This window comes from Colletes gigas, unplaced genomic scaffold (assembly GCF_013123115.1).
Source record: "Colletes gigas isolate AHSC1104 unplaced genomic scaffold, ASM1312311v1 Colletes_gigas_Sc00002, whole genome shotgun sequence".
NCBI lineage: Eukaryota > Metazoa > Arthropoda > Insecta > Hymenoptera > Colletidae > Colletes > Colletes gigas.
This window is the reverse complement of record NW_025106631.1, coordinates 10584305-10597830: the sequence shown is the minus strand read 5'-3', so window position 1 is coordinate 10597830 and position 13526 is coordinate 10584305.

The window sequence follows — 13526 nt, the reverse complement described above, 5'->3', positions numbered from 1 at the left end:
TTCACGAGCTACGACTCTTTGACTCTCCTTCACAGAAGTATTATCTGGGTCGGGACGACTTTTTTCACCGATCGGAATCGATCCAGTCGTTGACTCGAATATTCGACTCCTTCGATACGCGACACTTATGTCGACGCTCCATTCAGAATCGAGGCGAATCCAAAAGGCAGTATGTATTTTTCTGCATGATTTAAAATCTGTTTAGAATTCATTTGTTAGTATTTTAATTATTTATTTCCACTGGTCTGTACTCAGAAACATTTGTAGAACGATAGATACAAATTTTAAAAATTTTATTATTCTTGGGGTGGTTATCCCCATCACTCCCTTCTTATTTAATTTAAAAAAAGAAATTATGTTTTGGTAGACGATATATTTATGAATAAATTAACATTTAAAATTGTTGATGTGTTAAATAAGACGGCAGACTCTTGATTCACTGTATTTCACTAACAAAATATCACAGGTAAACACAATATGTCCGACCTGGATGGTTGCCCGAGCAAGAAGAACGATCGCGGAATATCGCGAACGTGACTCTGTTTACCATTGCTCATTATTTTGCCAAGTAAGGCACTAGGTGTCGCGATTAACATCATCAAACCGTCTTAACGCTTCGACAGAATTAATTAATAGGTGGGTGAATCTGCAGAGTTATTACAAAGTTTTCTTAGTTTGCAGAAATTCTATTTCTTGTGCGCATTATGCAGTAGAGGGTCTAATAGTTAGATTTATTAGTTTAGACAGTAAGTTTTATTTCTAACACTAAATTTCTGAAACCCATTAATTCGACAGATTTTATTTGTTAGCAATTTATACTGAATTTTGTTGATATGCTGATATGTATTTACATTCTAATTAAAAGAATACCCGTATTTTAAAATAAAAATATGTACAATCTATGTCCGTGAATCTAATGTTACACAAACCCAAATGCTTAACTAAAAATTGTTTACTAACGATATTTAACTTATATTTACTTGTCTTTAATGTGAAAATAATTGTGCCTAAGAGATTGCACCTCATGCTGAAACAAGTGAAACTCTTCTTAAAGAGAAAAACCTAGATCTAACAATCAAACATTGGGAAATCATAGTTGTTCACAAATCTCTATAATAATTTTTAGTAAACAAACAAAATTTATTACTATCAGTTCCCTTAATCTTGCACATTGACTTTACAAAATAAGTCGACGTACTTGGAGCAAATAAACATGAATATTAAGTAAGAAATTACATACCTCGATTTATATTCTTGCAATTTGGGAAGAATTTAGGGAGAAGAACCTTGGATTTTATTTAACGACTTTGTTCGCCAAATAAAAACAAAACAACAAAGTGTATATAAAAGAGTATTAAGTAAGATTCGACAATAGGGATATTTTGCAACCTAAATTATTTTAAGCATTATTAAACGGAAACATTGAACACGATAACTGTATATTAATCGAATAGTATACGTTGAGTAGGAAAACTGTTTTTATGAATTGGATTGGACGCCCTTCATTTTTAAGAGGCATCTATTAATCCAGTGATAGGACAAAAATTATAAATCTGTTAATGATTAATATTTATTATATATTTTTTGTTTAAATACAATTCACGTAAGGCTTGAAACGAATGTACCCAATTTCTTATCAATTTTTCAATAATGCTAGTGTCATTAGAAACGCTATACAATGATGAATATACCATCAAATTATCGAATATTTTTGTTTTTTATACCAAAATTTGAACATACCTTAAGGACATTTGTAAACATGAAAAATAGACGAAAAAATACGCAACGATTCATAAAATGATACAATTATTATACTATTAGAACAACAATGTTATTATCTTTATATAACATAAACTTGCAAATTCTTTTATTAGTGGTAATAAGAGCAAACTGTCGATCAAGAATAAGAAAAAATAATTGCGCAGTATAATGTATGAACTAAACCTTCGATCAACGTTTCAACCTTTAGTGTCTACATTCTTGGAAAAGAAGAATCTTATAACTAAAGAAAAGTATGCTTGTAAAGACAATTTATGAAAATTCAACACTGCGAAAATCAAATATAGAGAAAAGAAAATGTACTGACAAAGTTAGATTAATGTTAAATGTTAGGTTAGCGACTAAATTAAAAAAAGAAATACAAAAATACTTAGCATCTAGTAAATAGATATTGTATTTAAAATGAATGTGTTGCATTAAATAATGATTATGTAGGCAAGTAAATGTGTACGTTTCAAATACATTACTTCATTTTACTATCAGTTTCACTACTTCTTCTTATTTCAAATATATTTTATAAAATTGGAGGCCTTAATCACTTTTTAATCACTAAAATTACCGACAATTATGGTGTATTTATTTGTATCAACAAAATTAAAACGATAGATAATAAATGTATAATACAATGGAAATAAATGATTATTCATTCTCTTATAGAAAACTACGATAAACTTTCAAAAATCCAGCCGAATAAATTTTTTATAATTGTGATTAGAAATTACGAATGGTTATTTTGACCACTTCGGTAGTTCTAGTATTAAAATTAGATAAAAATAATAAAATTTAAAACTTCATTAAAATGTATAATTGCGTAATCATTTTCAATAATAGAACCATTCTGATACTGTAAAATAATTTCGTAACTTCTTTCTCACAGAAATAATACTGCCGCCTATTACAACTTGTTTGCGTCAATTTAAAAAAAATTGAACAATTGATATCTTCTATTAGATCCTTAAAACCTAAATGTGCCTAAAACCTCTAAAGATATCCGTTAAACCGTTTGTTTTTATCTATTCTGCGACTCTCAGAAAAAAACATAATAGGTATTCCACGTTCCTACCTCTTCCACTACAAACGAAAAAAAAAAAACATTCACATCTCGAAACGATGGAGCGCTCATAGAATGATCCGATACTGAGGGGTAGTAAAACTATGGAGTCGTGCGATTAAACCGTGAAACGCGAGAGGACCACCACTCGAGAATTCAAATTCAAAGGGGGTGAGTGGAGGAGCCTGCGTTGGAAATCAAAACAGATTTAGGATTTCCACAAAGGGAAAAAGTGGCATTATTCGTCGGCTAGCTGCACAAAGGCATTAGCAGCATTTTGCGCCCTTAATATATTATTCCTCTCTTTCTGGAGCACCTCGTCGCCCCTTTTTCCCGGCCGCACCCCTTTCGCATCAATAGACAGACATAAGAATTCCCTTCCGATCGACATCGTCTTCGGCGCGATGCAAATTTCCGCATGCAAATCAGCCGGTATGCAAATGTGGCCGAACATGTGTGCCCCGTCCCGTCTTCCCGGACCCTTTTTCCGACCGAAGATCATCGATATTTGCATATCTTGGATATTTCCTCTCATTGTATCGAGACCATTGTGCCGCAATCCTACCGTGGATCCGAGCCATTAATCCGAATATCGCTTTGAATCGAACTGCTGCCACGATTGACAGATAGCCCCGCTAGTTCCCAGGAGAATCTGCCGGGAGAGAACACCGTCTTCCGGTTTCTTCAACGCCGGATGCTGCTCGGGGTTCGAACGATACGCGGAGACTTGAATTATCGATGCGATGGGGTTGACAGTACGTTTGGAGGGTGTGAGAAAAGCGAGGATGCGTTTCGTGGTGGCTGGTGGGTGTCCAGTTGCGAATCTCATTTTCCCAAAATTATTACAATATCAAGTTATAAACGAATTCATTCAATTCTCTAACCCCTTCGCTATCTGAGGCAGAAGAATCTTGCATACCAAAAAAAAAACATCAAAAAACGTTTAAAACTGTAAAAATTATTCGGTGTAATGGCTTGTGAAGCCTGAATCTAATACTGTTTTAACCCATTTGCATCATTAAGCGGAATATTAAAAAATAATAAAAAAGGTCGATCTTTCCATGTTTATTAATATTGTAAAAATGAAAAGACTAGAGATACTTCATCTATCAATAGCTCAGGAACAGGATTCACTGGTCACCATTTTCCTACAACGGAAGCTAAAGGAAAAAGGACATTTTCAAACGTGACATTTGCTATGTTCCATTATGTATCGGTCATTTTGAAGATTGTCATACTGATTAAAAAATTTTAGCATTTATTTTAAGTTTATTTACCGTACATCTATGTAAAAATATAAATATTTATGTTACAACTTGTATAAAATGATTCCATTTTGAAATATGTATAATTTTTGAAAGGCTTTCAGTTAAGCATCTCTGATTTATAAAGTAAGTTTCACATTTAGAGTGAAGATGCAAATGGGTTAAAAGATCAAGATAGTGAGTGTAATATGGGCAAACGAATTTCTCCGAAATTATTACAATATTAAGCCTCCGGGTACTGGACTTTGCAGCCTGTGCCGGAGTCATTTCAGATTCGCCCCGACATTTCACGAATACAGATATATTTTTTCTTGCTCGGAACTCGAGCTCACACTTGCATACATATGTACCAAACATTGACGGACGCTCGAGACTCGAGCTCCTCCGTGTTTCGCACACGTTTTCCTTCGACAGAACGTTGTAAAGGAACGAGGCCACTTGGAAACACTCATAAACAAGTAAAGGAGACACTATGTTTTTTTTTCTTTTCTATCTGTCTGTCTTGCTCGCAAACCTATAGCTAAAATTAGTCCAGCAAATCGGGCCATCGGCCGAGCGTCGAAAGCAGGAAGGAACAGCGAGTGGAAAACGAAGAGGTCCGTGAAAAAAAAACAGTGGATACGTGTAGCGATAGTCTCATCGGTCGGGGTAGTAAACACATGTGCGTAGTAGACGCACACAATTATCTCCGTCACAATAGCGAGACTCAGTTCTGTGTGCGTGTCTCGAAGAAAGTAACGAGTCAAAAGTGACTCCGGCTCAGTACTCGAAAAGGTCGAACGTTATAAACGACTTCATTAAACTGTTTAACGCTAACTACTACAAAACCTACGTCGGAGAATTCAGTGTGACTGTTTATGAAGTCTGACACTAGTTCAAAATAGTATTTTTAGAATTCTTTTTTGAAAATTCAAAATTATGTAGTTGATACTCTGTTGAGGGTCTTTGAGATCACTGGTTACAGATTTTAATTAAAATACTCTAAAATTTCAAAACGGAAATTCAGTACTGTAATTTTGTTATTTTGAATTTGTAATTCTACCGGTTAGTGTAATTTGTTAAAATGAAACAGCTTTTAGTACTTTGATCTACTATATCGAGTCAACTCTTTTGAAAATCCTAATATTAATTCGGTTTTAGTGACACCAAAATCCTTAGAAATAATATAATACTTCGAAGTACTAACTCTGATGCAATTGTTACAGCGTAAATATTGATAACATCTGTGTTTCAACTTATTTTCTTTCAGGTAGACATACATTTAATTCTTTTTGTTTTATTTAAATGTGCGTTAGGTTGTTAATGCACCGTTGCAAGTCTGCAATTTTAACGAGTTACACTGTTCGCTTCGATCGCTGTTTTTCTTATATTGACTCCATAATCGTTTGTCAATAATAATAATAAAACTGTGTGGGAGATGTGTATGTATGTAAATGGGGCAACAAAAGGGTGGTATAATTAAATAGTGAAAGATTGGAAAGAAGGAATACTTAACAACCCCGACCCAGGGATCGTCATCGAGATTAGTATAGGCACTACGATTAGAAGCTACAAGGTCATAAGTGATATTCATCATTCTCAAATTGGCTTTCTTCGAAATACAAATTGACGTAAATTAATAGGAAACATTTAAACATTTATTCATTCTCTTCTGAAAACCGAAACTGGTGATGAGAAATGAATTTTATGTAACAATCTGCAACCTTTACAACATTTTAATGTAAAGTCAAACTTTTATGAAAAAAAAAGTGGAGGGAATCGTTAAAAGAAGAGAGATTTACTAAATTTCGTAAAATTCCATGGTATGTTTGAAATATTGTTTTAAGTTCTAATACAAAACTCGAATTGATTGGATCGATACCAATTGAAATTGATGGCTCATTTTAGATGAAATCTTAGAGATGCTTATAGAAAGATGAATTACTTTTTCTGAATCGTATTAATGAGAATTCGGTTCTGATTATAGTATAAGGATAAATTACATAATATAACAGTGTTAAATAGAATATTCGCGAATGGTACGCGAAGTGGAACTAAATTATATCAAATTTAAAAATTAAGTATTTAATAGGTACGTAATAGAATGCATTTTTCATACTTTGCATATTCTCTGTACATAAAAAAAAAAAATAAGTAAAAAAAAGTAATGTGTTAAAGTACAGTTTGTCTAGAATTGGTATATTTATGAAACTCCTAAAAATTTATACTTTTGCAGTTATATTTGGTAGATTTAAATTATCTCTCTTGAAATTGTATATCAATAGAAAAATTATTAAAATTCTTTATAGAAAGCTCGAAATATTTAAAATTTTAGAGGTTGATATTTATTCATATTCTAAACTAAAACTTTTTACATGTTCAAATTTATTTGTTGCTCTAGATTTAAGAACAAGAAACGAACTTGTATGGATTTGAATATTCGAAGCGTCGAAAAATTTAGGATTTGGAACAGCAGTTCTAAGTCTTGCGATGCAGCTGCCCGCGCGATGGCATAGATCAGATAATAGGAAGAAACAGCGAACGTGAGAAAAAAGGGCGCAGTCCTTCTCGGTTCTTCGGGCATATCAAAATTACGGGACAATCGAGAGCGTATCGAAACGAGGACCGGAGAGAGACGGTCGCATTATTCTTCGAACGCGATCGTACCGGAGTCGTCATTGTCTGAAACCAGTTCGCGCTGATACCTCTTTGCATACCCACTCCTCCGTCGAATCGTAATTATTGGTCCTTGCGCATTGATTATTAAATAGCTTATTATAGTGTCCCCTTGGCCTTGATCTTCCGTCTGAACGCGGTACGAAGGAAGAAAAAAGGATCGGTGCAACAGCCTGATCGCTGTGACTGATCTGAATTGAAAATCGTGCGAGCGGAGAATTAATGAAAAGCGAAACCGACGAGCAGACGAACGAGTTCATTTTTTATGCCACGTGGGGACATACTCTTTTTGGCGCGGTCTAATTGTTTTCTCTCGACCTGGCCTTGCTATTTACTTTTCGTTCAATTTCTATATTTAACCAAGGCCCAATCGTGTCGAATAAAATTGGGTACTCGAAATTTCATAAATCATCAAACATATTTATCTTGTCGTTATACAGAGTGTTCTGCATTTTTCCGTACACACTTCAGCAGTGTGTTCTACAAGTAAAAATAAGACTAAAATGTTATATAAAAATCCGTAAATGATTTGTTAAGAAATTATAATAAAAATATGAACCGTAAAACTCGGTTGAGATTGTATAATAAAATAAAATCAATCTTTTGCAAGCATTCGATATCGTGAGTTTCTTTGCAATTTATTCAACATAAACAATAGTTGAAAATTTTATGACAACAAAAAGTTATCATCGAAGAAAGAATACTTCAGCATCCAAGATAAATGATAAAATCTAAACTCTGATAAAGAAATATTGAAGTCATCCACATAATTCTACGTTAAAAATATTTTTTCATTTCTCAACTAGCAGTTGCTCTCTTTAAACAAGATTTAGTTAATAAAAAAACATCACATTTCATATTTTTGTCATAACTTCTTAACAAAGCATTCATGAATTTTTTATTATATAACACTTTAGTCTTACTTTTACTTGTGGAACACTGCTGAAGTATGTACGGAAAAATGCAGAACACCCTGTATGATACGTCCGTAAATTGAAATTGAAGGTATAATTCGTTGGTCGAATATTAATAGTATCTTAAGAATATTTTCCTGCGGTACTACCGTAAAAGTACGCCGACTAAACTCACCTGTGATATAATTTATCGAAACTAAGTTTAAGTCAAAATATTATAAACAATATAATAAACGATTTTGTTTAAAAAAAAACGAAAATGTGTGTTTTTGTTTCTTTTGAATAATTATTAAAATAATTTCAAACATTAAAAACCCCATTTATATGCGAAATATGATACTAAATAATGTACGTGTTTTCGTAAAAATATGTACGGATTTCATTTAATAAATTCCCAAGTAATGAGAGATCAACATTTTCGAATCAAGAGCAAACCAGAATATTTCTTTATGAAGAAAATGAAAAGGAAGACGATTAAATGATGATTAGAAGAATAAATATTCCGTTAATTCTTTTTGTTTAAAACATATTTTACAGGATTGGAGACCTTAGTCATCAATCGAGCTTCGCGTATATTAGTTTTCTATCGTCGAAATGAAAGGAACACGGAAAGGCTTTAATTATGGGCAAAATTTTCCGCGGAAAAAATTCAGAAATAAAGATAAAAGATAATTGAACCGCGCAGAGTTGGTAATCGCGAAGAAATGGACTGCAACTTAATCGGAACACGTTCCGTGGCCTCGAAGGGGCCTGGAGGGGGGCGGAGCGCGATCGTTTTGCAATGTTGCTGAAATAATTGCTCGAAAACGGTTCCGCGAGCGGCGAGATAGACGCTGAATTCCTCTTCGCTCTGAATTAATCTCGGCCGGAATGCGACCCCCACACCCGGCTACCCCATTGCCCCCATGGACGCTGGACTTTCATCACGAATGGCTTCTAGGGGGGATGCAATTGTCCGCATTGCCGAGTCGATGCGCTTTCCGGCGTGCGGGTGGCGTTCGTGGAAAAATTTCCGCGACTTCCGGTCGATATTGCGCTCATCCTCTCGAATTTACGAGTCGAAAGACGCCCTTATAGTCTCCCGAACTATGCTCCACTCCAAGTGACAACGGACTCAAAGTTTAAAAAAATACTGAACAGTACGCTCGTCGATATTTGTAACAATAATAGAACCAGGGACCAAAGCTAACAATTATTCCAAAAATTTGTACGAAAAATATCCGTAACAAAACGTTGTTTCTTTCTGTACTTAACATTTCGCCGACCGTACACTTTTTGTAAACTATACGCCAAAACATAACATTTTCGAAATAGTACCATGGGCAAAGTTTCTTGAAATATGAAATTACAATTAGCTCCAGTGTAATTTTATCACTGTTACTAAACATTATTTTTGCGTAATGAAATAATTCGTAAAATAACTGGTTTCTTAAAAGTAAATAGAGCATCTTACGAAATGTACTTTATTGAAATTTGAAAGGACTAAAAGCAACGTAAATGATCTTAAATATGTATATTCTTCGAAAATGAACTTTTTAGACTGCACAATATTAGTACAAACACAGTGTTTATAAGTGCTACTAATCGTGGCACAAAGAGTGATATTTTTCTAATTAGTTGACAATGTGTTAAGTTGACGATAATATTCGCAAAATCTAAATTTTTCAAAATGTAACGTGACTGAAGAGTATCGATTTCGAAACTTTTTGGTTACGCAATAATTATTATTCATGACCGAAATTTGTCTTAATGACGAAAATATTTATTCACCTTCTAGTTTATCTGTTATTATTACCAACAGTACAACTTTGGATTGAAATTACTAATAACCGGTATCAATAATGTAAAATGAATCATAGTAGGAGAAATAGGAGTAAAATGAATGTTATTCATATAACTGCTGTGATCAAAATAAATGTTCCCCATCGATAATGGTTATCAGCACCGAACAAAAATGTCGATCATTTATAATCGTTATTTGTAACTAAAAGCATTTTATTCGAGAAAGTAATTGTTATCGTATAATTTTTACTTTATTTTGGTTAAAACAGTTAAAGTCTTTGAATGAAAGTAAACATGGAATATTAACCTTCAGTACTACTAAAAATACTATTCCCCAGCAATTTTGGTATAAACATAAAATGAAACTTTTTTAAAAAGAACTCGACGTAAAGTTTTCAAACTTTGCATACGTTTATTTCTATGCTATAAGAACAAACTATCGTATATAGACATTTAAAATCGTTGTTAAAGACGTATCAAAGCTATTAAGCCATAATTCTCAGAAAAAACTTTTCTTTATTCACACTAAGAGCTATTAAATATTCTGTGTTCTCAATTCATAAAACATTACGATTTCAACAGCGTGAGATAAATTGTTAGCTTGGAGTAGAAAATAGTTCTTGACAACCGTAACAAACTGTTAGCTTTAACCCTGTGTTATTTAATTATAATGTCTCAGTTTCCCACGATCGTTCGTGTTTCGAAAAATATCAAAACAATTTTTCCGCTGTTAAATACAGATACGATGAAAATTTTACATTCGACAACGTGTATTTGTTTCGTTGTCACCGTCATGTATTAAAATAAATGTTGCGACTGCTCACTACGGGCACAGTACATTACACAAGTATTTGCTTGTTACCGTGTGATAACGCAAATCGTTCAGAAATTCGCAACGATCTTCGATAAATGTTATTGAGATCGAACGGGCCCGTGTTTGCGTTCCGCCCGGTGTTTTCCGAGCGACGAATCGCGATGGCATGGCACGTTGTGCAACCAAATGCAATTATCGTGCAAACAACACGTCACACGGCCGTTGTACCATGTCCAATTGTTATACAATATTCGTGGAGAAAACAAAGAAGCGACAGATCGGATACGATCAATGGCAGAATCCTCGATCGAAGGGTCGCTAAAAAATTCCATCTAACTGGACTTCTCGAAGCCCATCAATTTTCAATTGAAATTTGGTGATTCTGTATCCACATCGCTCATGTTTCTATAATCGTAGACTCTGTTGTTCTTAAAACAGTAAATTAATTAAATTATGCTCTTTAGTGTTTAACAGAATGTTATTTATAAACATTTAACACAGAATACTTTAGAATCTAATTTTTGGGCTTTTCTCGTAGTTGCAAACTTAAAAATAATGTTACTGACAATGGGAATGCTACAACATAACAAACACGTTATCGAACTATTGAATATTTCTATTTTTCAAAGTAGATATTTACAACGTCTTATGTTTCTGTCATAACTTTCTGATGAAGTTTGGACGTTTGTTTGGCGACATTTTAGTTTTATTTGTTATATGTGGAACAATCTGTATATCGAAGAATAATTGCGATACATATTAAGAACAATCAAGCAAGTAATTGTATCAAGAATCCACAGATGCTTCAGAAAATCAAGTTTTGTGCTTGTGCAATATACTATTACTTATGTCAATCTTTTATAGATCTCTAGCGTTTCAGAATCGTTTTAATCTAACACCAACACTTAAATTATACTGCGATTCAATCAAGCGTTCTTGTAAAATAATTACACAGGGTGTTCGACTACCCCTAGGAAAAATTTGAATGAGAGATTTTAGAGGCTAAAATAATTGAATGAAGCTTCGTGAAAATTACTGTTAAAAATTATTAATAAAATTTGTCTACCTACACGAATTTTTTTCTCAAAAATGCGTAGAATTTCGAGGGTATGTCTATTCACCAAAAATGATTGTAATTGACCGCCTCAACCGAAAATAATTTTCCCAGAACAATTTGAAATTTCTTAATTTAATTTTTTAATAACTTTTTAACGAAGTCTCAATCAACAAATTGGTATTCTTGATTTTCGTCTTATTTTGGCCTCTAGAATCTCCTATTCCAATTTTTCTCAGAGGTGGTCGAACACTCTGTATAGTATTCATGTATTATTATTATAATACTTTTGTACTATAAGTCGAGGCCCAATGATTCGTGATTCCCCGAGAAATATAACCGTTTCACAGGTACACTACTGAGAACCCTTGTTTCAATACTATACCAATATTGAATATTATTATTTTACGTGTCTCTAACATAGGCACCATGACTCGTGTGAAATAATATACATATCAACCCCCGCAATAAATAAGCAAAATCCAGGATAAAATAATGTATCTCTTCGTGGAATCTTGATAAAAATCGAAACAAATCGAAAGAATACTGGTTCGTTTTTGTTCTCGGGACAGACGCCAACCCTTGGAACGTTTGGCGCGCAAAAACAGGGAGCAAAATCATCTCCATGCCCCCTTCCTCAAGGAATCACCCCTTCGTTCTAAGCAAAATGAAAGCTCGAGGATCGATTTTTCAAGCTGTTACACAGTTTTTTCACGATACGTGGCACCTTGATCGATGCTTGATGCTAATGAGCAGCGTCGAACGACATTCTGCCGTATGTTTATTAATCGCGGGGTCCGGTTCCCATCGGGGAAACCGGCTAGACGAGTTAGCAACCCCTCTTGGTATCGTTTCGACCGCATTCGATCGATCTCCCTTGCCGTTCCATCCCTTTTTCGAAACGGTGACCGCGTTCTCTCGCGAGCAACCATTTTACACATATGCGCGGAAATTAAGCGGCGTCTTGGGAAACGTCTTAATTAATCCTCCAAAACGTCTATCGCGAATTGCTTCTTGCAACGGCAATCAGGCGAGATTACCACGTTGCACAACGGGCCTGAGAACGACGATGCCGACAGTGGCCGAACTTCAATTTTACTTGTCGCGCGAGCGAATACTGCATCCTAGGATTGTGGGAGAAAGTCGTCAAATCTAAACCGTTTTATACATTTTTGACCCTCGTCCAATGAACTTTGGGTCAGAATGGACCCATGCAAACTATATTTCAGAGTCACGAAGTTCTAGTTTTTAATAAATAATAATAATATTAAAATTAGCAGTAGTGACAAATAAAGAATTTATGAGTAGAACAATGCAAAAATTCGAGGAATAATATCACGTGAAAAAAAATGAAATGTATAAAAACTGATATATAGTAAAATCTATACGATAAGTCTGTAAGGACAAATATTTTTGCAATTTTGTTTTTCCTCTGAATTTTCAATATTTTGAGGTTTGTTTGATAATACCACAATTATAGTTACAGAATTTTTGTTTGTCCGTCCATCCGATTATTTATTCCATTGTAATTTAGAGAATAATTGCCATAGGTTAATATCAATTAGAATTTCAGTTTATACACAGTAATGTGATAGGAGAAAATTATAATTGAATATTTCTTTAATTTTAAAAGCCTTTGTGCAATCTTACACCGATGATGATCGTAAAACATTTATATTGATGACAAACTATGCTTGTGGAAACTATAATTAGTGCTGATACAACTGTAGCAACGGGAAACATGTATCAGGTATATTTAGAGACTAGTATTAGTATAAATAAACATTAGGCTGTACAATGCAAAATCATTCGTCTTTGTAACCGTAGAAAAGTTATTCAAATAAACGTTTTCGATCTGTACAACTACGATTACCAAATACTAGAATTGCTATAGTGATAGTTTTTGCTGTGACATTTTGAATGATAGTTGCACGAGTGTAATGAAACTTGTTTTGCAGAGTCGGAATTACGAAGATTGTCGGGAACTTGATTCTAGAAACTAGTAGTATGTCACTAGTAGAATGTTGAAATTGTGCAAGGAAGGTTCATAAATGTACAGAAATACATACTTCACGAAGTTAATATACAAGCCAAAATTAATAGAAACTGTTATACCAATGTGAGTCGTAAAATAATGGCCTCTGAGATACAAAAAATTAAAAAGTGAATCGATGATGTACACTCGTGACGGTATTTAAGTTGACGTTTGTAT